At 47.0% G+C, this 27383-nt stretch overlaps 1 protein-coding gene across 2 annotated transcripts in view; it reads right to left on the reverse strand.

The window, feature by feature from the left end:
• Positions 1 to 27383, reverse strand: part of LOC144102003 (BTB/POZ domain-containing protein 3-like) — a 145788-nt gene that overhangs the window by 82632 nt on the left and 35773 nt on the right. The window contains exon 5 of one of the 2 annotated variants that reach the window (XR_013308143.1): positions 26804 to 26836. The exons of the other annotated variant lie outside the window; for it this stretch is intronic. The gene's annotated coding sequence lies outside the window, so the exon portion shown is untranslated. Of the gene's footprint in view, positions 1 to 26803; positions 26837 to 27383 lie in introns of those variants that run through there. 2 annotated transcript variants of the gene reach the window in all.

A 27383-nucleotide genomic window follows, 5' to 3' on the forward strand; every position in this document is an offset into this window, starting at 1 on the left:
AGAATTAAAATAACTTAGCGCCAGATAGAACCACGTCTTACCTGTTAATCTCCACGTGAATTTTATATCCACGCAGAAAATCAAACAAAACTAACATGTTGTTTTAATTGAATTGAATCGAATTTTTATTTTTGAGATAGCACTGAAAGGCTTTCAGAGCCAGAAGCTGCTCTGGTCAACTCGATGTAGCCACTGAGATTTCCACTTGACATTACAAAGACAACAAAAGCAGTGGAAAATGAAACAACAGTTCCCAAACGCAGAATCAGAAACAAAACTTGTAACTTCACATTTAAGGATAGGTGAGTCAGTCAGTTTGCATCTATACATAAAAAAACATACAAGGCAGATGGAATACAAAGCACTACATAACGCAATGTAGCAAAGTAATTGTATATCACAGTTTATAATGAGAAGCAATCAGATTTTTAACATTGTAACAAGTATTTGAACGAAGCATAATAAAAGGAAATAATTGTCTCAGTTGAACACCACATTCAAACGACAGGAATAGACACAATAAAACCTTAGATATTTTAAAAATGCCGCCGCAACTGCTCCTTTGTGAGAATATGCGTGTCTTGATGCTTCGTAACAATGGCAGGAAGAGCGTAGTTTAACGTTTCTTGCTTGTAGTTAGTGCGAAAATGAGGCGCGAACCATAGGACTGTGCTACTCGTACGTGCATCACTGACACCAGCTGTCAGGCAACCGGCCGATATTAAAAAAAGCATTTAGCACTGTCGAAGTCAAATGAAAAGAAGATACAATGCCATATGTGTATTGGTGTTCAATCTTTATCAATCCATATTTTTGAGACGATGCACGTGACCACGCAAAATATGGTATGTTTGCGATTATGCGAACAACTTTCTTTTGCAAAGCACTAGTCTATGAATATTTTATTTACTTGTTGTGAGCGAGACCAGGCTACATTAGTTAAGATGTGGAAATGCAACGCATTGTAAATTCGCAGCTTAATTATGACGAGCAGAAAGGACCAGCGTCCTGACAAGGCTGCAGTGACAGATGAAAGTTTCTTACACGCCTGAGTTATGTGCACATCCCAAGTAAGGTGTGAGGAAAAGGGTACGCCTAGTATTTTATTATCTTCAATGATGTCAATACGTTTAATTGAAATTTAATAGTATTCTGTAGACTAGAAGGCTTATTTCAAAATTTAAAGATTATCTTTGCCTTTTTTGCAATAATGGTATTAGGATTTGTCCGGCTTCCAGGAGGACAGTTTTGAGAGCACGCTATTGTATTTTGTTGCTAGTGTTGATTTCAGGTCCAGAGAACAGTATAGTACTATCGTCGGCATAAATTATAAATGTAACTGTTTTGTCAATGTTCACTATACCGTTGATGTAAACGCCGAATAACAGAGGACCCAGAATACTTCCTTAGGTTACGTCTCTTGAAATAGTAAGAACATGTGATCGATGAGGACCCAAACACACGAATTGTGAGCTATTTTTTAAGTATGATTTTAGCAGTCTTATTTTTAGGACGCGAATTCCCGAGTAGGGAAGTTTTTTTTATTAGGATTTCATGATTGAAACAACCAAAGCTTTAGAGAAATCTATGAAGAGTGCAAGCGTTAAGAACTTTTTACCAATATTTAGTAGTATGGTTTCCTTCATAGCTAAAAGCCCTGTTTCTCTTGATCGTTCTTTACGAAAGCCGAACTGTCCTTCCGAGAATGTATTATGTCCAGTGAAAAAAAAAAAAGCTGTTCGTCGAAGAAAAACGATTTTTTCCAGACCTTTGGAGAAGATTGGAAGAACTGCTATTGGCCTGTAGTCTGATCTTTTTTTTTTTCATCGCCTTTGTGTACTACAGACACTCTAGCTGTATTCATTAGAGCTGGAAATATCCCAGATGCTAGTGATAAATTATATATGTGTGTAAGTGCGGGGGCAATAAATTCTAGAACGTAGTTCACTGGTTTCATTTGTATGTCGTTTATGTCCCTAAGGCCTTACTATTCCTCTCAGTCGTGAATATTTCAACGATTACACGTGCGTCAGTGGGTGCAAGAAAAAACATTTCACATACGGACTGGTCGGCATTATTATAAAAACTACATATTAGGGGGGTAACAGAACTATCTAAAAAGCGCGTGTTGGAAACGTTCACCAGTTGTTGACCAGTAGTGTCTCGATTATTAAGTGTGATATTCTCAGGTGCCGAATGCTTCCGTTCATCACCTAGCACGGGGTTTATCATCTTCCATGCGGCGTCCGGTTGCTTGCTTCCTGTGTCAGCAAAAATATTATGATTATAAGCTGCCTTCGCATGCCGAATTTCGATGTTTAGTTTATTATTGTGCGTTTTAAATTCCTGCAATTACAACGGAGAACGATAGCGAAGGAATGCATGGTAAAGTTCACTTTCATTTTTTATCATTTCTACGTGAAATCAGTAACCCATGGTTTTCTAATTTTTTGGATTGCTTAACGTTTCCTTTAGGACGTGTTTAGCATAAGTGCGTGTGAATGCTTCAGGTAACTTAGCATAGGCGTGATTTGCATTTTGTATTCGCAATATAAATGACCAATCATGGTGCGAGATTTCTTGTTTAAAGGATTCAAGGGCTGTTTCCGATACGCAATGAAACAGAAAGGGCTCATGGCGGGTCTTTTTGTGTGTTTCATTCGCAGCATATGTCCTAAAAACGGCACAGTGGTCGCTTATATCTGACGCTGTAGTACCGGAATGACAAACGGTTGTGTCTATGTTTGTAATAAGCAAATCAGGAATTGATGCAGTATAATGTGTTATGCGGGTTGGCGTTTTGATCAAGTTTAGAAACCCAGAAGCATTTAGCATGATGCTAAGATCAACAACTGTACTGGTGCTTCCTAACATGTGTATGTTAAAATCACCACCAAATATCAAGCGAAGGTTATTACTACAGATATAATCCGGAAGGCTCTCAAAGAATGTTAGGAATAATCTGAAATTTGCATGAGGCGGACGATATACTACAACGATGGTTTCTATATGTTCCTTAAGGGTTAAAATCTCATAATCATCACTAACCGGACAGAAACTCGGTACCAAGGAAGAGTTTTGAGTTGCTGCAGTGTATGCGGCGACGCCACCTCCTCGCTGATTTGTGCGATTCCCGAAAAAAGTTTTGTATCCGTCAAGTTCAAGCATCTGGCAGCCATCGTTGTACCATGTTTCTGTAATCATTATAACATGATATTTGAAAGAAAACTGTCCTAAAAAAATCACGTATGACATCTATATTGCTAACAACTGAGTGCGCGTTTAGATGCAGTACAAATCTGTGTTTAATAATACCGGGCTTGACATATTAAGGGGCACTAAGATCGTGGTAAGCAATCTCCACAAGAAATGTAGTCGCACAGAAGCATTAATGTTATTATTAACATATATTGTCAAGATCAGTTTCGTCAGCGATGTGCATTATTGGCGAGGCTTCAGTTTTATTTGTGTATAACCCACCATTGAATTTCCATACGGCTTTCCACTGTAATTCAAGCTTGTCTGTAATGACCTTCCTCAAAGGTGCTTCAGAGCTCGAAGAAATGCCGGTTTATATACCGCATGGGGATCTTGCTGTCGATCCCGACGCCTTCGTTAGTTAGTCTAAGCTTCCGCGCAGTCTTCAGACTTAGCCACGCTTCGTCCTCGACTTAATTTTCATATTGATACTTGTTGCAGAGGAATTCCGTAGAGGCACACGATGGCAGATTTCAATATACGTTTCACTGATTGGTTCCTTAATAGCAGTGCCAATCTTAGATATCATGTCGGTGACGTTTTCTTCCTCGTGTTCTTCAACGCCTTTAATCTCAAGGTTGCAGGTTCTCGTATACTGCTCGAGTTGTGTTAGCTGTTTTTCAAGCTCCGTGTTTGCTTTTTTTTTCAGTTTTAACATTTCACTTGCAGTGCACTGTTTTCATCTTTCAGCTTGGCATTCTTTGCAATCTCGGCGTAAAGCCTTTTTTTCAGGTCATCAATTGCGAACGAGTGCGAGCGACAAGTGCGAATAACAAGCCTGATGTAGACGAAAATTTGCCCCGGAAATAAGAAGAAAGCCTTCACTGCTTTGTGTGCCGTTCTAAGAAAGAAAACAGGGTGTGTTACTTTCACTGATTTTTATTGCCTTCAGCACTGACACCATTCTTGGAATAAGCAAGATGGCTTAGATCCATGCGATTGGCTTTGTAGTAGTTTTGATCGATACAAGGTGAATTGAAATGTCTGTCGTAATTTAAAACTAGTACTTCGTATGCATAAGAAATACAGATACTGAACAAGGGTATGCATAAATGTAAATAATGACGACTTATCGAGTCGAAACAGTAAATCCGCATCTGGTATTTTTTCATTCGTATTAACCGAAATATGCGCTACTACGCGTGTATAAAAGGAGAAAAAGGTCGTTGCCATCCTCAGTAATTTCTACTTTGTGCATTCTTGCGGCAAGAAACCAAGCTGAACAAGTAGCTTCCTTTAAAGGCTGACAATATCAGTAGTTATTAGAATGCAGCATAAAAGTTTTGCATTATACCTCCAGCACCACCAAAGATGATTTAAAAACGCGGGTGCCTCACCTGCCTTATCCTTACACACTTTCGAGTTGTCAGTTGATAGTTAGCCGTCTTGTTTGACATCTGATTCCAATTTTGCTTTTTCACGAGCGGTCAGCAGGAAAACAAAGTAGTTCTGCTGATTTTAGTTCATGCAGTGGAGAACACAGCAGCTCATCGTAACTTGTCGATCGTCATGTAGTTGCGAAGCCACATCACACATAAAACACAGTAGGAAGAACCGGGACGTTGCAGCCTTGAGCGAGAGAAACTGTCCACTGCTTCTTTTTACATCAGTTCCGTTATTTCAATAAATCCAATTTCTGGGCGGTTGGCTGATGTCTTTGAGGATAAAATTTCCAGCGCAGATAAAATACAGACCTACCAACAGACATCCGAGAAAGCGGGCTCTCTGTCCGCCGCCGCGCCATCGCACAAAGACCACAGTACGCGCGCAACTCCACGGGCGACCCACCCAGTCGTCACCGGGGAAAAAAAGGAAGCATGGGATGGTTAAAAAGCTATTCCCACCATGAGTGTGGAGCCACGGGTGTCGCGGCACCGTGCACGCCATAGTAGAGGAGAGTCGCTTCTTGGCAACTCGAGTGGGTGGCAAAAATTCTCCGCGAGCGCTGCCAGCTATCATCTCTCTTCGACCGCCGAACTCTCAGCTCCATTCCTCTGCCTTCCCATCATCCCCGTTCGTTATATGGAAAAGAGAATGGGTTGATGGAGGTAGCGGATGGGACGACGACTACGCGAAACCAGAAGGTACCACTATAAAAAAATTCAACTCAAGAACTAAGCGGAAAAAGTCTCTCAGAGGAGGCTCTCCAGTCTATGCCATAGAGAGATTTTCATGATGCCGGAGTTAACAATATTAAGCACTGCATAATTCCCTTTCATCCGCCACGCCCTGCGATTGCACGATAGCAGGTCTAAGGGGATTAGCCACGACATCACGACAACCGGTGACCGCCATTGGCAGAAGGTCTCCTTTGAGGGGCATTTGCCGCTTCGTTCTTGAGTTTCATCCGTCTCTAGCTATAGGAAGTTCCATTAACTACAATACTAGTTCACGCGATTCATCTTTTCTCTGACGGACTGGCATACTGGCTTTACTAAGCAGTTGAAAGCATCTTTACACTTCGAAAGGCTATCGTAAAAACTGGTCGCTGGCTTTGCTGACACACCTGTACATTCTTGCACGTTTCCGTTTAAGATTTGTACCAAATGCGTCAAAATTATTCTGCATGCTTATCACTTTATAAAGTGCTTGTCGTCCAATTGTACCTTTTTATTATAATTTGGGCATTTCACTTGCATTATTTCTGTACTCGCAAAAGTCATCTTTTTTCTTGTTCCGGCGCCAAGCCCATTTTACCTTCCAGTGAAAAAATGGACTGATTCTGGGCTGTAGACATACTGCTCACGCCGAAGCCACGGCGTTTACCTGCAATTTGAATGTCTATGACAGAAGGCTGCCACTGCAATTTCAGGGCTGGTATGCGCAGTGCTACGAGTTCATTGAGAAGTAGACAAACGAGGTCTACGCAGCCAAGATCGTCCCTAAGACGCTCTTGGATGATGATGAGCGGTTCATGATTTACGTAGGTCATCGTTACTCGAATTCTTGGGATGTATAGAGATGTTTCTGAAGTGACAGTGAGGACAACTACACTGAATCTTTGTTCTTAGTAAAATATTTCTCAGTTGGTTTTCGTGCAATGTTCGTTCGGCACCCGAAAGGTCCATTTTTGTTTTGTTCAAGAAATTAATATTTAAAACTTGTCCGGCTGCTGCATTGTAAGTTGTCACCTCAAAACAGAAAATTACTCTGCGTTCACCATTTGGAAGTGAATTATGTCAGGGATCGTCTAACCTCAGCGATCTGCGGCTAAATCTGTTATGCGCCACAGTTTGCTACCTAAGATAGTTAGGCGTGCCGGCACCGACCTTTTATTTTTTTAGCATTTGGAGCCCTCAAAATTTCCGTTTTCAACTACAGTTGTTCCGTTGATACGGTAATGCTGCATTCTATTGATGCACGCAAACTTCGCTTCAAGTCATTTTAATGCATTTAGAAGTTTAAAGGAGCAATTTAGCTGTGAAAATCGGTTACAACCATGGGAGAAAACTTATACGTTATTGCAGCAAAATATAGCAGCGGCTAAAGCAAATACAGGAGCGCAGATCACGGACGATCTGGGAGGCGGGACGCTCCCGGTTATGTCGAAACACTTTATTGAAGCAATGCATTTTTCTTTATTTTACCCATGCGCAAAGGGACGGAACGCTAATATTTAGCATTTACATAGAAGGACCAGCAGGAATAAACAGTGCACTTCCGCTAAGTACTACAGATTCAGCACTAATACAAGTGTCTCCTCTCTGCCTTCATATGAAATTCGACTAAAGTTCACACGCATTTTTATCTCGACTATTAAGAATTATTCAGACAGGCGGGGCTTGGAGGTGACTCAAGCCTTCTCTGAGCAGGCTTCACAATGGTCAGGAAAATTAGTGCTTTTTTTATACTGAACGCTCGTGGTGACGTCGGAGCCCATTAAGACACATTCTGGTTTTCCCAGTGCGCACTTTGCCGCATGCAAAAAAGGACTCACACAACGGACCCTAGTCTGACAGACCAGGCGTCGCATAACGCCCGTGCTCTCCGATCCTACGTAGTTTCCTGTATATACACCAGCAACTGCTACCGCTGGTGCTTTTTACTATTGTAGTATACGACGTTAGTAGTCGTACTGAGGAGTCAACATCCTCTGCAATTTTTTGTTGCTTGCTTTACTAAATCAACCATTAGGGAGTATTAACTGACGGTAGAGCAGCCGCCATTTTGTTGTCTGTGGCGCTCTGCTAAAGGCCGTGGGCGTGTATGCGGATATTAATGTCTTGCACTCAGGCCTGCACTGCTGCCGCTATACGTGCTACAAAAGCAAATTAGCACCCGTGACCTCAGGGCAATGCCTTGTATAAAATGTTTATTTGTTTGTTGCCTATAAACGGACAAGGAAATCGCGATCCACGAGACCCTGCGTCACAAGCACGTCGTTGGTTTCCACAGCCACTCTGAGGACGACAACAACGTGTACATAATTTTAGAGCTGCGCACAAGACAGGTGCGTTGACGTTTCACTCTCCTTCCTGTTCATTTGTGCTTGTATTTTATCCATTCCTTCGTAAAGTCGGCTCACAAATGCGGGGCGCTAATTTCTTGTTTGCGGCAATACCTGTAGCCTGCTGGGACATTTTTTTTCTTTCAGTAATTTAAGACTAAGCACGGGTTGAGTGAGCCTGCGCCTAGTCTTGGCCTTTTCGTGAATTTCCTCGGTAATCAGGCTACGGAAACGAAAAATTGGGCGGTCACATGCAAGAGAGAAAGATTTGGGCGTCTGCACGTGATGTGTTCACACGAATCACGTTGATACATTGCTTCATACATTAGACAACACATCACTGCGAAAGCACTACAGTCCCATTGCGAGAAAAGCCGGCGGAGACCACGCGCGCGTGCGTGGGTGTGCGCGGGCGTGCTTGGGTGTGCCTGCGTGCGCGTGTGTGTGGGGGCGTGTTTGCGTGCGCGTGTGTGTGTGTGCGCGTGCGTCTGTGCATGCGTGTGCGCGTGTGTGCACGTGTGTGCGCGCGCTCTCGCTCGCTCGCTCGCAGATGGTACAGAAAATCCCAGTGATGGCAACAGAAATAGAGTGACGCCATCGAGAGGCCGAATGAAGCATAAGCAAGACGAGCACCTCCTTAAACGATGTCTTGTGCGCAACCAATACGCAAACAAAAACTCCCGGAGCACAATTGCAGTGCATGTACAAACATTACATGTAAACAGTGCACCCAGGGACAGTAATGTTTATCAGATACATCGTTCATCAGATCGACTCATCGTCATTTATATAGTCAATTGAAGAAATTTACTGCTGAAGTTCCACCCCCTCATGTAATGCCCCTTCAATGGGGCCTTTGAGGTATTAATAAATAAAAATAAATGCTATCGCATTACCGCATGTAAGCAGTCTCAATAGCAACCGCCGAACTCTTTTTTGTTCTGCCATTAGTCGGATGAGCAAGTTAACTGAATTGAGCTTAACAGCGCTTGCGAGTCAACTGTCCCGCTTGCTGTGCACGTCGTGGAAAGCCGTATTTGCCGTAGGCTTTACCCTAACTGATGTCCTTGGCGTTTGCTTGATCTCACCTTTAGCCCTTTAAATCTGCCTTCTTTGTCTCCATAGCCCACGGGAGCCTTTCCCGGTTAAACGATGATGATAATAATGCATTTGTATGGCGCCAGGAACTCTGGACAAACAGCGTTATGGCATACTGTGTCGCCTGCTCAAGGGGAGGGGGGGGGGGTATTTTTCTAGCGTTTCACCCAGAAGAGTCCGAGCGTCAGGAAAGCTTGTACCTTAATATCACCAGTGGGTACGCAGCGGCACTCGGTATCGAACCCTGCACCTCACAGTTGCGAGATGGATGCTGAAAGCACTACGGCACCGCAGCGGTATTATCAAGTCAACCTGCTCGCCTTTCTTCTTCCTCCTTCGCTATCTCTCGACCTTTGCATCTGTCTGGCATACAGAACCTTATTAGAAACTTCGTTGCGTTGTCTCTAGTGCCATGCTTCGCTGCACAGCACTACTGACAGCCTGTTTTTTTTTTAGACTTGCAAGGTTTTTTTTATTTAGCAGAAATCATGAAATGCGGACACAAATCTTCAGGACTGACTTCGATGCGTTATTAAGAATATAACGCTGCAGGCCCATGTCCATTTGTTATATTCTTCGCAGTGCGAAACTTGGAATTCGTGTTGCTATTACTGCTTTTTCTTCGCAATCACTGCCTTCTTCTGTGCCTCGAATTGCACAGCTGCAATAATATCTCGTAACGAGGTCAAGCACCATTCGACACTAACGACCGTGCGAGAGGAGATGCAGTGATGCTGGTTTATAAAGGCATATATCTCGCCAATGTGTCATGGATTACGTTTTGCTGATATGTACAGTATAGGGTTCATATGACTCATAGGGGTCACACTGCGTAGCCAGCAGTGATGGAAAGTGCCCGAGCCAAACACACAACACACAGGCGTCATTTGTACGCGACCGGTGTCTCGTAAGCCGTGGAACAATAAGCTCCAGTCACGGGGTACTCGGTGAAGTAAGCACAGCTATGCACACGCTGTTATTCAAGCATACAAGAAAAGGCTGTGGGCGGATGAATCCTAGTAAGCCGATGAATGTTTGTTCGGCAGAAAAAGAGGCGGGAGTCCTAGTGGCCGGTCATCGCCTGGCTGACGGGCAGGTGTGGTGACAAAGGGCCAGCCGAAGAGGGTTCCACGACGCTCCGTGGCAAGTGACGTCTTCCCTCACAAAAGAGTATTTAGAGCTTCATCGGTTACTGCTAAGCATAGCAAATCTTCGCTCTCCCCAGGAGATTGTCTTCCCGGCCCAACCACAAGGCAGCCTTTCTTCAGCGTCGCGTCAGCGCCTCGCCTGTCGGCATCTTCGCTCGGCGCCCGACTGGCGTCTTCAGAGGTGGTTGTGGAGAGATTATAGATTAAGCCGCTCAATTATTCCCTGTCGTGCAATACAGCGGTGACTGGAGAGCTGCTGCTGCCTTCACAAAAAGGGGCCGCGCTTATGGCAGGCACAGCTGAGGTATGGATCAATCCAGAGGTCGTTTCAATGTGCTACTAGTCATTGCCCCCCCCCCCCCCCCATTCTCCACTTACGAGGCACTTCCGGCGCCGACACTTCTCCAGATATCTGCGTCACCCTATGTCACCTCGCTTTGAGCGCCTGTATGTCGTTTCCGGCTACGCCAGTGGCCGAGAATAAGGCGCGACACAGAAAAAACGCTGCCATGTGGTGCGGCGTGAGGGACCACTAGAATGACAGGGTGACACACACAGCGCCATGAATTCGTATGAACTCGCCTAATTTTCAACCCTTTTGCACCCATGGAAGCTGGAGGAGAAGGATGAGTGCCCTCCTCCGTTCCCGGGTGGTTCGCTGTCGTCGCCTCCTGCCGTTCGCTCGTTCGTGGCTGGATGGTGAGGGAAATAGGTCGTGCGTGTACCCCACAATCTCTGTACGAAACGGCGTACTCATAATTCGTAAATAAACTCGATGGGTTCCCTCATGAGAGTCGTTTCGAAATAGCTTAACACATAAGAAGGAAGATGAGACACGTTCATGCTGTGAGCTGTGCCGCCTTCGTTTCAATTCTATTGTGTTACGCTACTTCGCGACGCAATTGGAAGTTTTTACCGCACTTGAGACGGACGCCTCCTATGAAAGTGCAGTGGCCCCGCCTGGCAGCACCCATGCCACTTTGCGGACGCAGGAAGGGGGATTCTATTGCGTCTAGCTATACTAAATGTAGAGGCTTCTAGCGTAGTATAGGCCTCCTGCACTGCCCAGGGGGCGCTGCGAAAATGGTGCTAATGAGCGCCCTCTGCCCTGCGCTGCGTAGTACCAAGCTCAGTCGTCTGCTTCCAAAACCACATTTTACAGTAAAGACACGCCAGTTTCGCTTGTGTTGTGCCACGGCCTGCAGCGAATATCGGGCGCCGAAGAATTTTTCTGGGGTGGCACGCTGCGCAAAGGCGAGAAATTACGCAATGCTAAGTACGTGTTTGCGGATCAAGAAAGTAGCGGCGAAGTTTCAGCGCTGTGTCAATCGCAAGTGAAGCGACTCGTGCACGAAGTTAAACTTTAGGTGAGGTTTGTGTGATACCAGATTTAGGCACACGAACACGTTTATTGGAGGAAGTGCATCTAATAAACGAATTCGCAGCAGTCACGAGGAGACAACTTGTGTACGGAACTGCTCGAACTCGCGACGGTACGCGCCGCGCCGGTAGCGGTCTTTCAGCATGCCACTAAACGGCGAGCAGCCCTTGTTGTTGCAGGTAAACAAGTAGCCATGCGTGTAGTTGCGACCATTTGTACCTTCGGCAAAATGATAACTGAATCAGTGCATATAAGCTCGCAGTAATGTACATACGTGCGAATTGCGCCGCAGCGCGAGCTCGTGCGCTGTTTGCTTGATGTAGCTTTTAATGACATATCTCGGACATCGGTGTGCTGTCATCATGCAGTGTTGCCGTGCTGCGCTGCCTTAACGTGCTGGCTTGAGGTCTATGATGAGCACATATAACCCTCCAGCGTTTTCTGCTCGCCGTGCGGTAGTAAATTCGCACCGAATCAGCCCGGCCGTACACACACCGAACCGCTTCACCACTTCGCGCCAGTGGGTTGTTGTGGCCGGGTCTCGAATCGTAAATCACAGGCCATGCCAGACGTAGGCCGCGGGGAAGACCGTAGGCACATACGCGGGGTGACTGGCCGAATCGTTTCTCTCGTCGCCAACAAAGTGGCGACTTCATATCCTGCTGTTCGGCACTGGTTCCCACGGTTTGCCGTCGGGACTGCATGTGCAAAGGACCGAATTTCAGCAACGCAGATAATCAAGCAAACCTCAGCAGGCGAAGCAGCCAACATTGCGCAAAATTTCTCTCATCCGGTGAGTCGAACTGCAGTTATCTAGCGCGCCCGGCGGTATACTTCGTGCGGCCTTGTAGGAAAACGGTAAAATCTGATGTTGCGATCTAGCCCTTCTTGCTCATGTCAGCCCACGACGCAGCAGTAACGACGGTGACGCTTTTTCGAGCCTGAGGCGGGTCTCTCGGGCGGACCGATGTCGTCGATGCCGTTCGCTGCCAGCATTTCGTTCCACGCTACACGGAGCTTCCGCTTTCGAAAACAAGCCTACTGCCGGCTCGCAGCGTGGTCTTTGACAAGTGACGAGCCTTTTCGTGCGATCAACAGGGCAGAAAAGAGTGCGAATCGACGCAAACCGCAGGCTAGAAACGTGCTTCTGCACAGCCAGGGCTCAGTACTACCTAACCTGGTACTACCCAGCCAACTTTTTTTGCCACCACCAGGCGCCGCTACTATACCTCAAACTCCAGTGCAAGAGGCCTATACACGTATACAGATTTACTCGACGTGTTGCTGGCACGCGCAGTGGCGCCGCCTGGCCGCACCGCTGGCACTGCGCGTGCGAAGCCGCCGTTCGGTAAACAGGCACACTACTATGCCAGTAAACCCTCTTGATCTTAAAAGTAGAGGGTTTTAGCCTTAGCGGATACGTATTAGGGCGGACGTATAGCAGATTAAGGGAGTTTGGCTGCGACCGCTCAGTGGCCCAACTGGCCCGCCCCTTTTCTTGCGCGTGCGCAGGAGGCGTCCGGTAATTCGGTATGCGTCTATGCTAATACGTAAAGCTCTCTGTTAGATACTACACACACTTAGAATACCGGAGACGTATTTGCGTGGCACTACGCGTGTACAGTATTGGTCCGGCTGACTAGTAGACGTCTACGCCAATAAGTCTCTGCTATGCTAAACGTCTCGGGTTTGCATTTGTCGAATGCACTTCTGCGCGCCCTAGCAGGCGTTACGGCATACCAGCGCATGGTCGTTAAGGCGTATTGGGTCTACTCGATCGCTACTGACGTGAATTGCCGAACCAAGAGACGCTTGTATAAACCGGACTCAGGATCCCAGGTAAATAACACTGCAGTAACAAAGTTTCACCGTCTGTCCTAACTTTTTCTGACTTGCGCAACAGTCGATGCTTCGCCTCTGTGATTATGAAGGCCTGATGACAACATATATTGGGTTATGCTTCCTCCAAACCGCTTCTATAGAATATTTGGTGATACGGTTGTATTCTGGCTGTATTTGTTTACTGACATTTTTGTGGAAATAGTTCTCGCGTTCTTGAATCGTTGTTTAGGGAGCGCGCCCCCACCATTTGAAAGCTACCTACATTTTGACACCTGTCGTTAAATATTGAGATGTCCTTCTCTGGACCCTGAATTTTTTACCTTAAAATAATAAATCAACCAATCTTTATCAAGAATGACGTGCTTTGCACGTGCATGGTACCGGAAACCGAGTTCCTTCAGAATGGCTTAATTTTAATGCTCTCCCAAAAGCTTTATTAGCGCATTTTCTACGCAGTCTCTGGAGGAGATGCTCCGTTGCCACAATACGTTGACCGAGGAAGATGTGCGCTACTTTCTACGCTAGCTGCTCCTCGCCTGCGAGTGCCTGGTGCAGGAGAGGGTCATCCACCGAGACCTGAAGCGCGCAACACCTGCTCCTTACCGAAGACATGAAACTCGAGGTGGCCGACTTTGGGTTCTGCGCCCGCGTTCACTTCGAAGAAGAACATAAGTTTACTAACTGCGGGAGCTTCAATTATGTCGCCCCTGTGGTCTTGGCCAGGAAGGGCCACAGCTACGGAGTGGACGTCTGGGCTATTGGATGCATCATGTAAATGTCATATAATTGCGCATAAATGTTTGCAACGGTTAAAGGGGTAATGCTTACAACGACAGCTGCATGTTTATCGCCAAGCTATACCGCTCTATTTTAATATCACAAATGAATGTAAATATTAACACGTTATTGCTTATCTCCCGTGTGTGACAATCACAACGAAAAAAATCTTGGCCTTGGAATCTATCTATAGTTCAAAACTTCGAAGAAAGTCGCGCCAGAGCCTACGGTGGTGACAGGTTGTGTTCTAACTTAGTTGCTCTTCTGATAGGCTGAGTCGCCACGATTGATCTGGATTTCTTGTATACGAGTGAGCAAAGTATAAGCAGTCAATGTTGTTAAAGGCAACTTAACATTCTTTAATTTTTCCTCTCGCAACTGGTAATTGTTGCTTGCCGATTTGATGACGATGATGATGGTTTTATGGCGCAAGGGAACTGTGGCTGAACAGCGCCACAGCACAAGGTGTTTTCTTCTACTCAATGTGGGGTCGAAGATCTATTTCCAAGCATTTCACCCTAAATAACCTGAGCACCAGACCAGAGGAAAGCTTGTACCAATTGTATCACTTTGGGTACCCGGCGGCACAGGGGTTTGAACCCCGCAGCTTCCACAAGTGAGGTACTTGCACGATATAACTCTGCTTCTTCATCTTATAGAATATTTTCAAAGCAGCAACCGCCACTATGCTGACAGAGGGCAATCGTCGGCAGCGCTGGTACCGGCAAAAAAGTTGCCGTTATCTATGATTATATAACCAGTTTTATTTCGTTGATAGTTGCTTTTAAACCTCCTTGGTGTCGTTGTGTCCCAGGTGGAACGAATTCGTTCCCGCTAAAATTCTACGATTGTCCCGCCTCTGAAGTTAGGATTTGGTCAGTTCAATCAGCAGGCGGGAAGCCACGTTCATATGTCGAAAAACTACGTTTCAAATACTTTGTCCGAGTTTTTCATACACGCTGCCTGATATACGTTTATTCGGGTCGAGGAGAACGCGATCCCCTGAAAGAAAATATAGTCGAAAAATGTAGCGCACTGGCCATTTTAAACCAAAACTAATTAATACAAAGGAACAATGAACAAAAATAAACTTTAACATGACATGCCTGGAACTGTTCTTGCCAGGTACGCGCTGTTGGTGCGGAGCCCCCCGTTCAAGACGTCATCGGTGGAGAGAACCCAGGCCCGAATAAGGAAACACGACTACGATGTCCCCTTGACTGTGTCCTCCGACGCAAGAGTCCTCCATCGGGAGCCCTCGAAGCGGCCGAGCTTCGAGGCATTCATGCACCACAATTTTATGACAAGGGGTAGGATTCACTTCCGCGTTTGTATGAAGTGTATATGCGCTGTAATGCCTCGAAGGTTCGTTCCCGTTCTTTTTTGTTTTCACGTTCTGTGTTCACTGTCTCCGGACCGCAGCCATGTCAATTTCTTTTGGTACGCCAGGTGTGACCAGAGCACTCTGGTCGTGTCATGGTCGAATGCAGCTGGTATACCCGTAACCGAGTGGTCTTCTTTCTGGGAACAGGTTGACACGCTAAATGGCTTACTTCGGTAGCCATATTTGTCTGTAGTCCGTGACTGGGGAAGTTCCCATCTACGCTATCATGTGAATACGCAAAGAGTAACTTTTAAACTGATCATTTTTTTACTGTCGTGCAAGCAAATAGGGAACGATAAAAACAAGTGGTAGGGTTTAACGTAGGCGAACCGAGTTGCCGTGCTAAGAGAGTGCGTTTAGCATGTTTGGCTCACGGTTTAGCTTTTCTGGGTCGGCGGCACATCCAGCGGCAATACTAGTTCAATAGGAGTATCGCTTGATGAAGACGACGATGTGCAGTGCACAGTGCGAGAATGCGCTGCAGTTTCACACCAGGCGTGCTCGGCTACGGCAATAGCTCAGTGCCCTCGTGCAGTGGCCAGCGAAGCTGATCTGCTCGCGCCGCCGCAAGCTGATCAGTTTCAATTGAAAGAGACGTTGAGAGGCGTCATCCGCCGAAAAGAAGCTGGTGTCCTCTCATTCGGTTCGCCAAACGTACGTGTTTGTGAGAAACATTTCGATCCCACGTACATCGTTGGCCACGACGAATTCGTAGTCAATAGGGACTTGTCGATACAGTGTAAACTGCTCAAGCTGAAGCCTGACACTGCTCTTACGTTTTTCTGAGAGCTCCCACGAGATTTAAACGAGCCCAGTACACGTTAGCGGTCAACAACAAAGTGACACCGAATCGCATCAGATGTCTGCACAGCAGGGGACGCTTTGGTTAACTCGTTTGCGAAATATACGGCAATCGACGACGCTGCTCAAGCTGCTCATGACGGTGGGCATAAGCCTGAGCTTAGGTAGGTCGCTAGTGTCAACGCGTCATATCTTGAGAGGGCTAAAACTGGCTGGAATCAATGACTTCTTTTATTTCTTTAGATTCTGTGGAATTTACCTATTTTTATTGGATCCAGCGGGCCAAAATAGAAAGCAGCTGTGCAATCCGAGCTAAGCACAGACTAAAACCGCAGTTTCCCGACTGTTCACTCATGGACAAAAGTTTGAGGGATGCGATTCGCGGGAAAAAAAAATTATTTCTGCGTTGCGTCGCTAGCCGATCAGATGGTAGTCTTCGAGCAGATGGAGCACGCCTGTCTCATCACACTTTATGCATTTCATTCGTCTGCTGTGGCTAACCGTGCCGCAATAATTTTTTTCGCGAATCTGCATCCCGCAAACTTTTTCCATGACTGTACGTGGAAAAATCCCGCCCCGTACAGGCAAAAATTCCAGCCACTAAGAGCTGCGATGTTGACACGTCTGTTTGTGCACCGAGTACTATATTTGAACCACACTGTCCACTATGTACAAGTCGTTCAATTTTTCGTTTAGTGCGTCTGCACCGGCGAACATGGGAACTGGTTAGCTGGACAGTCAGCCGCGCCTTGCCGTTGCATTCTCATTTTACAGATAACGGCACATTGCTGGAAAACTTGCAAGGATAAGCCCGCCAAAATGAACCATTCCAACCAGAAAAGATGACTAAGTGATAGCACCCTCCGATGCGGAAGTATCGTGAACGCCGTGGTGTCGCGCATTGCAACAGACAGCGTTAGGGCGGCTAAAGTCGCTTTGGCTTAGCCATACATTAAACCGTGCATTAAAATCGCTCGCCGGATAGAGATAAACACAAGGCAGTGTAAGCAACATACTGTTAAATTTGCAGTCGCGTCCACTGAACCCAGCCAAGCGAAACAAGCGCAGCACAGATCCAGACAGTGGCACCTGCTAGCAAAGCCTTTTTCTTATTACGCACTGCATTGCGGTCACGCGTATATTTTATTTTAATCATCAGACCGCATGTTTAGGCAATGTTTTAATGTCCCATTAAGCATGGCACAAAGCGCAGCGCTGTGTGGTGTGTACTCTTTCGGCCCTTCCCCTTTTGTTGTGCGCTGTGATAAAACAAACACGTGTAACCAACTAGCCCACCAATTCGTGCTCACCATTAAGCATGACAAGTCTCCACGCCACAGTAAGACGATCGAAGATAATGTGCGAACCTAGCACTGCCGGGAGCCCTGTTTCTCCATAAAAGCGCAAAGCGGGTTTGAATTCCGGAACTATATATGATATACAGGGCCTCCGTTTCAATTTCGCATAAAATATTAAAAAGACCACAAAATAACGCGGGCGTGGAAGCAAGTTTTTCTCGCGCAATCACATGTTAATCCGCCGACGCGGTCTACCGCTCGTGGCTACCCATTCGGCGATAGCGCCTATAGCGGCCACGGCTCCAGACCAAACTTCGGCGGGATTTTCATGCAGATTAGGTGTAGCGAAGGTGCGGCATATGTCACGTTGCGAGAAACTAGTGTTGAGGTTACTGCCGCACATGTCTTCAATACACGATGAACTCCTGTAGCCGCAAAAACTAAAAAGCTAATTGGGCTCACAGTGGCAACGTCTCAGAACGGTTTCTGCGTGCACAGGGCAACATTCTGTAAGTTATACCAAAATGTGAGTGAAGCCGGCTTCAATGCGTGTTACAAATTGTATGAAACATGCACCATTACTGGTATCCTATTTTGTAGTCCTTGCAGTGCGTTCAGCATGGATTCCTTTCCTTGCATTACTTAGCACAGATGCCTTCATTTTTCCTCTAGGACATCTTCCTGAAAATCTTCCAGCATCCTGCCTCACGACAGAGCCGGACTTCAACGCACCCGGCGCCGCCCTGGACGCAGCCGACCAGAAACCCGTCTCGAAGAAACGCGTCGAAGTGAGTTTCGGCGACCCGGCTTTGAGCAAAGTTTTTACTGCTTGATGTATTTACAGAAATGATATGCGCACATTAGAAATAATTTAGGGACCACTAAAAAAATTCACTGTTGTATTTGGAAAAAGATTTCTGATATGCATATTTTTCCCTGAAAATATTCCTGAAAAGGCAGCAGAATTAAGAAAATGTGGCATACGGCTAGTTCAACGCGCACTGCGTTTTTAATAGCATAATGAAGGTCAAGGAATTCTTGGAATTTTCTATTTCGCAAAGCACATATTTTCGTTTGTAATGTTTGTGATGCACTGTCCTTGACATATCTGGAGTGAAAATAAAATATACAACAAATTAACAATTCACAAATTAGAAAAAGAATGTCATGGCGTGCATATGGTCCTACGAATGCAAAAAAACAAAAGCGATCCAAACAGATAAAACAGTGACAAAGCAAGGTTACTTCACGATTGAGGGTACTCCCCAACGTGAATGTCTATAGGCCGTTAACCGTAACGGGGAAAAACACAATTGATTGAGCTTAGCCACAATGCACATCCACCTTTTCCCGGCCAATTTTGGCAATGAATATTTAGGACGACTAAAAATGAAAAAAATGCTTAAAGACTTAAAAGAGGCACAAAAGCGGATACGACTATCAGTAATCAATCTTTTGGCCATTTTCTGCGATTCAAAGCCACGTGCCCTCCCCCCCCCCCCCCCCCTTTACTTTATGTAAGGCGGCATGGGAGCGGTTGTAGTACTTCAGTGGCACTCCAAGGTTGTTTTTTGAGCATTTTGAGTGGTTGCGCGCGTGAAATGTAGCGATTCCTCTTGCCTGGTACACCATATGGTTTTTTTTTAAAACGCCGTGAAATAAACTTAAAATGGTATAAAAAAACGACAGACCACTACTTCATTGCTTAGCCAGTGCAGTGCTCCGCTGACGCAAAGATGGCATTGCAAACAATATGCGGAAAAACCGTATAAGACAAGCTTCTATGCGGTTGAATGGGTTAAATATCTGTTCGAAACGATAGCTTATGAAATGCACGAATTAATACAAGCCTGAAAATTTTGTTAAGGAAGTACGACGACGGCAGCAATGTACCGGCATTATTTGTGACGTAGCTAATGATGTGTTACTGATAGAAAATATCTGAACTGCAGACCAAGCAAACGAAAACGTTCAACATCTATTTCTTCAGGAGAGGAATCCGTGTGTGGATCTCATTACGATGGTTGGTATATAATATGCATGGCACGAAACCGCAGGCATCATCCGATGACGTTGCGTATTCGAAGCAACAAGGCAAGCATAGCAGATTAGCACTGCCGGTCACACGCACTGCAAATTCGCCATCACGTTGCCGCTGGTACCATTGTCAGGCTTTCCTAGGCACACTTGCCGTATACTATCACAGTTACCGTAGTTATCGTTTAAGTCGCGCGCCGATGCTCAAACTGTCTACTGTTGTTCAATAAGCAGCCATCCAGCCCGGATGAGTGCTGGCTGCAGCAAAAGAGGCTTTGTCGAGGCCAGGACAAAAGCCAGGCCTGCAGGAGGCGCCTCTGGACCGACACCCGGCAGACGGCCGGCCTCAAAAAGCGCGGATTCACACGCCGCGAACCGCTGCGGCACCGGAGCTGCATTCTAGCACAGGTGTTGCCTGATACCAGGCCGATAAGCGCACGTGTTCACGCAAGTGAGTTCTCCTAGCACACTTTGTCAGGACGCTGGTTCGTTTTCAGCCTCAACGTTCACCCATACAAAACCTTTTGGAGGCGGCATAGCAAAGAAATATTGGCTGAACCGTGTCTTGTCTGCCCTATGGCTACTGGTTTACTTCTGTTGACAGATATCTACGAGTCGTTGGCTCCTCGGTTAAGGCTAAATCAGGAGAAATGATTCCTGCAGCTCCAGATAGCCTGGTCCTTCGTTGTCTTCATTTTATGCCCCATGCGTAAATTCTTGCAGGGACAGTTGCTGCATACTTTTTTCCAAGAGACTTGCTGGATCATGCTCATGACTTGCCACGCCGCGGTGGCCAGTGACTTTAAAGTTTGTCTGCTGAGCCCAAGGTCGCTGGTTCTATCCTGGCCGCAGCGGCCGTACTTTGATGGAGGCGAAGGACGAAAACTCCAGACCGCTGTGTCATGTCAACGCACTCAAATTACCCCGTGTGGTTTAAATTAACCCGAAGCTGCACTACTACCGCATGACTCGTAGCCCATGTGTCGCTTCACCGTTGAACCCCACTATTTACATTTTACCTGTTCATTACGTGAGAGTGGCTTAAAATCTTGTTTACTTCATTTCTTCCTTCCTAGATGTTTTACTCCTTGTCCTGGCCTGCGATCACTTTATGTCGATGTGGCGACACACACTGCGCACATTTCCGCGCAGCCTTTAACTTGTTATCATCCGGCCCAGCTTGACACAGCCACAAGCTGGACCACGTTCCCGATAAAACCGAGTGCCACCACTGCATCACCCGAAGTATGCGTCACCGACGGCGGCTACAAACACAGGCTGCCCGGCTGGGAAGAGCGCTAGTCTACCTTCCCCTACCGAGACGAGCGTAGCGCCGGTATGGTCGTCCGCTGCCATCGGCAATCGAAAAACGCTTGTTTCGTTTTTATGTTGGGATTCGTCCTTCGGCCGAAATGACATCCCACATCTTGTGACCCCGACAACGAACAATAACGTATCGCCCAGTTTACCACAGACATCCGACATGTCAGCGGGAAAGACAACGTGGTCGCCGACGCACTTTCACGTGTGGCAGCTATCAGCTCTTCGCAGATAACTGCTGACGTCCCCGCTGAGGCTCAGACTACGGACGTCGAACTGCAAGAACTTCTTAAGGGCGGGTCCTCACTACAGCTGCAACAAGTCCCCATACCTGGATCGACAACGACTATCTACGGCGACAAGTCAACAGCACGAAGCAGACCTTGCGTGCCCCTTTCCCATCGCCGTGGCCTCTTCAACCAGCTGATAATCTCAGCAATCCCGGCATTCGCTCCTCTACACGCCTCGTGGCCAACCGCTATGTCTGGCCCTCCATGCAGCGGGACTGCCGAACCTGGGCGCACTGCGGCATTTTTGAATATCAGCGCGGTGATGTCACCAGGAGTGTCGATTCACCGCTCGGAGCATTCCCCTAGCCCTCTGGTCGGTTTCAACACGTCCACCTTTATATCATAGGACCCTTTCCCCAGGCTGGACCCTATCCCTATTTCCTCATCGCCATCGATCGGTATTCTCAATGGCCTGAGGCATGGCCCCTCGAGGGAATCACCGCGGAAGTCGTCGCCTTGGCCTTCTTCGCCGGCTGGATTGCTCGCTTCGGGCCCTCTCGCCGCGTCACCAGCGACCAGGGACGATAGTTCGAATCGAACCTTTTCAGGCTCCTCGGGCTGACCATCGGGTTCGAGCGCTCGAGGACCACCAGCTACCACCTGTGTGCCAACGGGATGATCGAGCGTTTCCACCGTCAGTTCAAAGCAGCCATCATGTGCCATCCGGACTCAACCCGTCTCGAAGCCATCCCAGCCGTCGCCCTAAGTATTCGTGCCACCTTCAAGCCGGACATTCAGGCTACACCCGCAGAGCTCGTCTACGGGGAACCACTCCGTCTTCCAGGCGAATTTCTTGCTGCACCGCCAACCACCACCGCGACGTCAGAACCCACTGATTTCGTCGCCCGGCTTCGACGCACCATCGCTGCCCTCCGGCCGTCACCTGCAGCTCACCACTGTAAGACTTCCCCTTTCGTCTTCAAGGATCTGGCAACGTGCACGCAGTTTTTTCCGCGACGACACTGTCCGCAGGCCTTTCCAGACACCTTACAGCGGCCCCTACTTAGTTCACCGTAGCGACGACAAAACCTTCACCCTGCGTTTTAATATGAACGATGTTCGCGTCTCTATCGACCGGCTGAAGCCAGACTACATCGACTTCGCTGAACCAGGAAATATCAGTGCACCCACAGGCGTCCATCCACGACCCCCGATATCGCAGCCTGCTTCTATCACTACATTTTATGAACGTCGGGTACGCTGCAGAGATTTTTACAAGCCCTGAGGGCTCTCCACTCCGCGGGGGGGGGGGGGGGGGGAGGGGGGGGGAGGGGGGGGGGGGTTGATGTGGCGACACACATTTCCGCGCAGCCTTTACCTTGTTATCATCAGGCCCAGCGTGACACGGCCACAAGCTGGGCCACGTTCCCGACAAAACCCAGCGCCACCGCTGCGTCACCGACGGTGGCTGCAAAAACAGGCTGCCCGGCTGGGAAGAGCGCTAGCCTACCTTCCGCTACGGAGACGAGCGTAGCGTCGACGTGCTCGTCCGCTGCCATCGGCAATCGAATAAACCCTTGTTTCGTTTTTATGTTGAGATTCGTCCTTCGGCCGAAATGACATGATAATGTGGTACGTCGTACTACTTCCGATAGCTAGCTGCCTGTCGTGAACTATTGTTCTATTAAAAGCAGGTTGATCATTGTTTTAGTTTATTATTTTACACTCCCGCAATCCTGCATTGAGTGTTTGGGGCCTCAAGCATGCGCTGCATCGCTTCCCCGGGGTTTCAGGGCAGGACAATGTCACGAGAAAATCGAAAACCCTACTAAGGCGTTACCCTTTAATCCTTCGCTCCATCTCAAATGAACCTTCCCAATGTTACTTGTACGCACGTGCTAACTAAATTGGAGAGTTTATGTCCGCTTGTTCGACACACTTCCCCACTATAAACCTATCACTTTTCCTCTCTGGCTCCTTCAGCTTCCCGCCGAGCCTGCTCCCACGCCTCAAGAGAGCCTTGGCCTCAAAGGCTGTTCTTCTCAGTTACATAGCCTACCCAGTATTGAGCTGACACCTTCATTAATGGAGGGTATTTTTAATTGCAAATCTGTGCATGTTTTAAATCATGCTTACGTCCTGAAAAATGTATATCGTATCGTTTTCGTGGCATGTCGGGAATAGTTTTTTTTTGCCATGTCTTTATCCCTTTGCCGGCCAGCCCACAGAAATGTGCGAGACATGAAATTTTTTTATCCCAGACCAAACATAAACATGGCTAGCAAGTTCGAGAAAAAAAACTATACACAATAAATCTCTCAAAACTTAATCAAAAAGGCATTTTTTTGAAAACTTCCCGGACGCTTTCTAGGAGAAAATACCAGTTTCAAAAATTCGCAATTTCCAAATATTCAATGTTTGATGCCATTAAAACAACTTCTACACATGACCATTTACATCCCATAAACAAACTAAACTGAACGGTCGGATTTCTTTGTTCGATTATTGCTCTTCGAGGTCCTTCAAAATATATATGTGAAGCTTAATAACACGAAAAAATTAACCCTTATTCCTTGATGTAAAGCCCCATACCAGGGGCATTTGAGGTATCAAATAAAAACAAATGAACCGACAAAATGTGTCAGCTCGTTATTTACATAGGACGCAGGCTTCACAGCAGAGATCTAAGTATATTTAAGTTGCAGGAAACCTATGCTTAGATATGGGGAAGTGGAAACCAGCTTTCATGGTCCAACTCAAGTAACCGTCGCACTTCATCCAACGGGGAGACCGCCGGATAAAGTAGACATTTACTGTTGGCTTCCGTGATGTGTTCCCAAGAGGGATAGATGGTGGCAGCGAGTCGGCTGTCGGGTTCCTGTGCGTTAGTCCCTAGACTTTGTGGTGCTGGCGAGCTGATGTTGAGCCGCACAAAAAATCTTTCAGAAGAGAAACCACTATAGCTACGACGAGATCATACTGAAATTCACGGTAAAGTTATGAAGCTCATGCAAACCGGCTGCAACGGCTCACGACCACGTTTCACCCTTGCCGACCTACTATCCACACCACCACACGTACACCAAGGTGCCTCAGGGAAGCCCGATACTAATGTTGGTTCACAATATGATTCTCGAGCTAAAAGTACTGCTTTTGTGGTTTAGTGAAACCAGCGATGGCAGACACCAGAGTGCAAGGTATCTTTTAAGTTGGTTAAAAAAATTCTAATAGTTTACATTGTAACTATAGCAAACAGAGACCGGCTGGCGATTAGACATTTGTTAGCGGCTGTTACTTATTGCCATCAGTTTTACAATTTTGATACGGAATTAACGTCGGAGCTGTGAGTTAAATAGGCTGTGAAACACTGCTTGAACGGATGCTGGATATACTTCCGATTTATTCCTTATGTCACAGAGATGCTGACTACAAAAGAATTACAGGAATCGATGCATAGAAACGAGAGTTATGCAATGAAGAAAGTTCAAAATACAAGTAAACAAAATGCTGCCCTCAACTCCATTTTCGCGTGGATTCCCACTTCGATTTAAATCTCCCAATGACGACACTGGCGGGACCAATCAAAACAGCCTATCTGTGCACGTCGCGGAAGTTTTCATACCATGGTTGCTTAATCGCTCTAACCTCCCGCGCGTTCTGACGTGAAACGAAGCGTAGGCTACTCGCTAAGCCTAGCAGCTCTGTAAATGCGGAAACTAAGAAAATATACCGCTAAAATTTTTGTGGTGCGGGCATCTTCAGAAAAAGCGAGATTCGTGCGCCTTGCGTTTGCCGCGAACGTGAGAGACAAAAAAGATTTAGCTGTGCATAAGCAACGGCTTAGCGTACGCAAGGAGTTTGCGTGGACGGTAGTGCGCATGCGCAGAACGCATGCGCAAGCCCTGCGTCTTGCGTGCGTACGCTATCCAGCGGACTTGGCGTTGCGTGGCTTGCGTACGTTAACGTCGACAAGATGGCGGCGCCCGCTCGCCCGCTTCGGATTAAATACGTGTCGCCGCTGGATTCTCCGACGCAATAGCCGGCTCAAATGGTAGCGGTTCGCTTTCATTTCGCCTACTCTTGCCTACACGTAGCGCTATAAGCGATAACTAGCCCCTGCTTTTCAGATAATTTGGCGATTTTCAAGCTCGTAGGCCTAACTAAATGCAGTGTGTTTTCTTAGTAGCAACGGCACCTGGCGAAAGTTTTGTAGCTTTTAGTCAGTTCTTACATTTTCTTCGGTTTGCATAGTTTTTCTTCTTGGAACAAAAAGGGGCTCCCAATGCGCTCACCCTCGTTATCAGTAATCACGCATGAAATTTTCTTCAACCGAGCGTTCATTAGCTTTGACGTCTTGTTACTAGATGGCGCTACTGTTTACGCGCGCGCTTGAAGGACGCTACGGCAAGGCCAGCTAAAACTATAATTCGGAGCGGACAGCGTAACGCACGCAGCGCCGTAGCGCTTTGCGTACGCAAGCACTTGCATACGCACAGCCAAAACGGTCTACAGACAGGCGGCAGGGACGTATCGGTGCTGAAGCGAGAGGCCCTGCTTCGACCGGTGGCGCCATGTTGCCTGAACGTGGAGCTATTTTTATTGTTGCACTAAAGCGCCCCCGTAGGAGCGCACGCATTCCATTCGCAAAATTGGAGGAAGCGATCTCCGCCGTAGCTACGTGCTCCGTTCTTGATCCGGCGGAGCGCTCGCGATCTGCCATTGAAATTCAAGATAAGGCTCACCCTGTGTCCCCTCAAATTTTTGTTCAAAGTAATGTGTATCGGGTTCTGTGACATGCACTGCTGCTGCTTTGTAAGGGACGATGACTTGTCAAGCTGCCGCCTCGACTCTCTCATCATTAATAGAAATGAACAAAAATAAATTAAACGATCTTAAGACACGCGTATTGCTATACCCTAGGCGTGCAGCTCTACAATTGTTCGTACAATTATCTTGCCGTGCTGAAGGTTCTTGCACAGCACTGCCACGTTTAAGAACCCGCACATAATATGCGACGTCCTTGTCGATTGCAAAGGCGTCCAAGACCTACGCAACAAGGAAGCAGCATGTATGTTGCGCGCTTTTTGGCACCAAATCCTGATATGTGCAGACTGAAGTTCCACCCACAGCAGGGCATAGACTTGGCCTTGAAAACTCGCATTGTCGCGAAGACGGTCCTCAAATTAATTGTGCCAGTCAGGCATTCCCAAGTCCCTAGGACATCATTCTTAGCTCTTTCATTTCCTGCGGCTACGCACCACATTATCGAATTAACGGAAAATGGCAGCAAGTTGACCTGCGCTTTGCTTGTGCCTGAAGTCTGTCTAACAGTGTGTCGCGCTATACATACTTATCCTGCAGAAAGTTCATGGCTGCCATTAACAACCTGGAACCTTTACTTACGCAGCAAAGTCGATACCGCCACGAATGTTCTCAAGTGGGGCTGTCTGAACTAACCACCAATAGAGTAAATTGGTGGGCTAGTTGGTTCATACTGCGCAATGGTGGAACCAGAGAAACAGACGCAGCAGATGAAAAAGGAGGCACACGCACAACACCGCGGTGTTGTGTGTCTGCCTCCTTGTTCTTGTCTAGCGTCTGTTTCGCTGGTTCCACCATTGCTCATTATGAACCACCCATCCTACTTCTAGCAAAGCAGGCAGCCTGCCACCGGTGCGCCAGGCAAGTATGGCTGAGCGTTGGTGTATTTATAAGCTCCACATAAAAGTTTGCAAGCAAACAAATGTCGAAGACGATGGTGCCGCAGTGCGGTCCCCAACGAAGGCGCCTCTTGCCATCCCGCGGTGACAGAAGTCTGCGAAGTGAGATACGCACGAGTTACAAGTTGTCTAGCTTACGGTGCACAATAAACATGAATTTCCCTCCACGCATACTAATGACAGAAATTGATCTTGCTCAAAATTAAGGGCTTCAACTAATTACCGGTACAGCCAAGCAGCTGCAACCATATTTTCATTTATTCAGGTTTCCTTTTTGGTCATGCTACTTCACCGAGTTGTAATGGGCAGCGGCAAACAAAACGTAAAAGCTTCCAATTGTTTTGAAAGTACTATCTTGGTGCCCCCAAGACCACGTAGTCCAGAAGAGGGCCAGCAACAGCGCGTGCCACCTTGCTGGATGCCAAGAGGACACTGAAGCTACCCACACCACCGATGCCTGTCAGCAAAAAAAAAAGGGGGGAGACAGCACATTCGTGTACAGGCCACCGCATTTTCTCCCACTCATTCACTCTCCCATCTAGAGACTAAAACAAATATAACGGACTAGATTTCGTTCGTTGCCCTTTCCACCTCAACGGGCAAAGAGAGAGTGAAAATACTGCGCATAAGGAATTCCTGCCA

Source organism: Amblyomma americanum, chromosome 8, assembly GCF_052857255.1.
Source record: "Amblyomma americanum isolate KBUSLIRL-KWMA chromosome 8, ASM5285725v1, whole genome shotgun sequence".
Classification (NCBI taxonomy): Eukaryota; Metazoa; Arthropoda; class Arachnida; order Ixodida; family Ixodidae; genus Amblyomma; species Amblyomma americanum.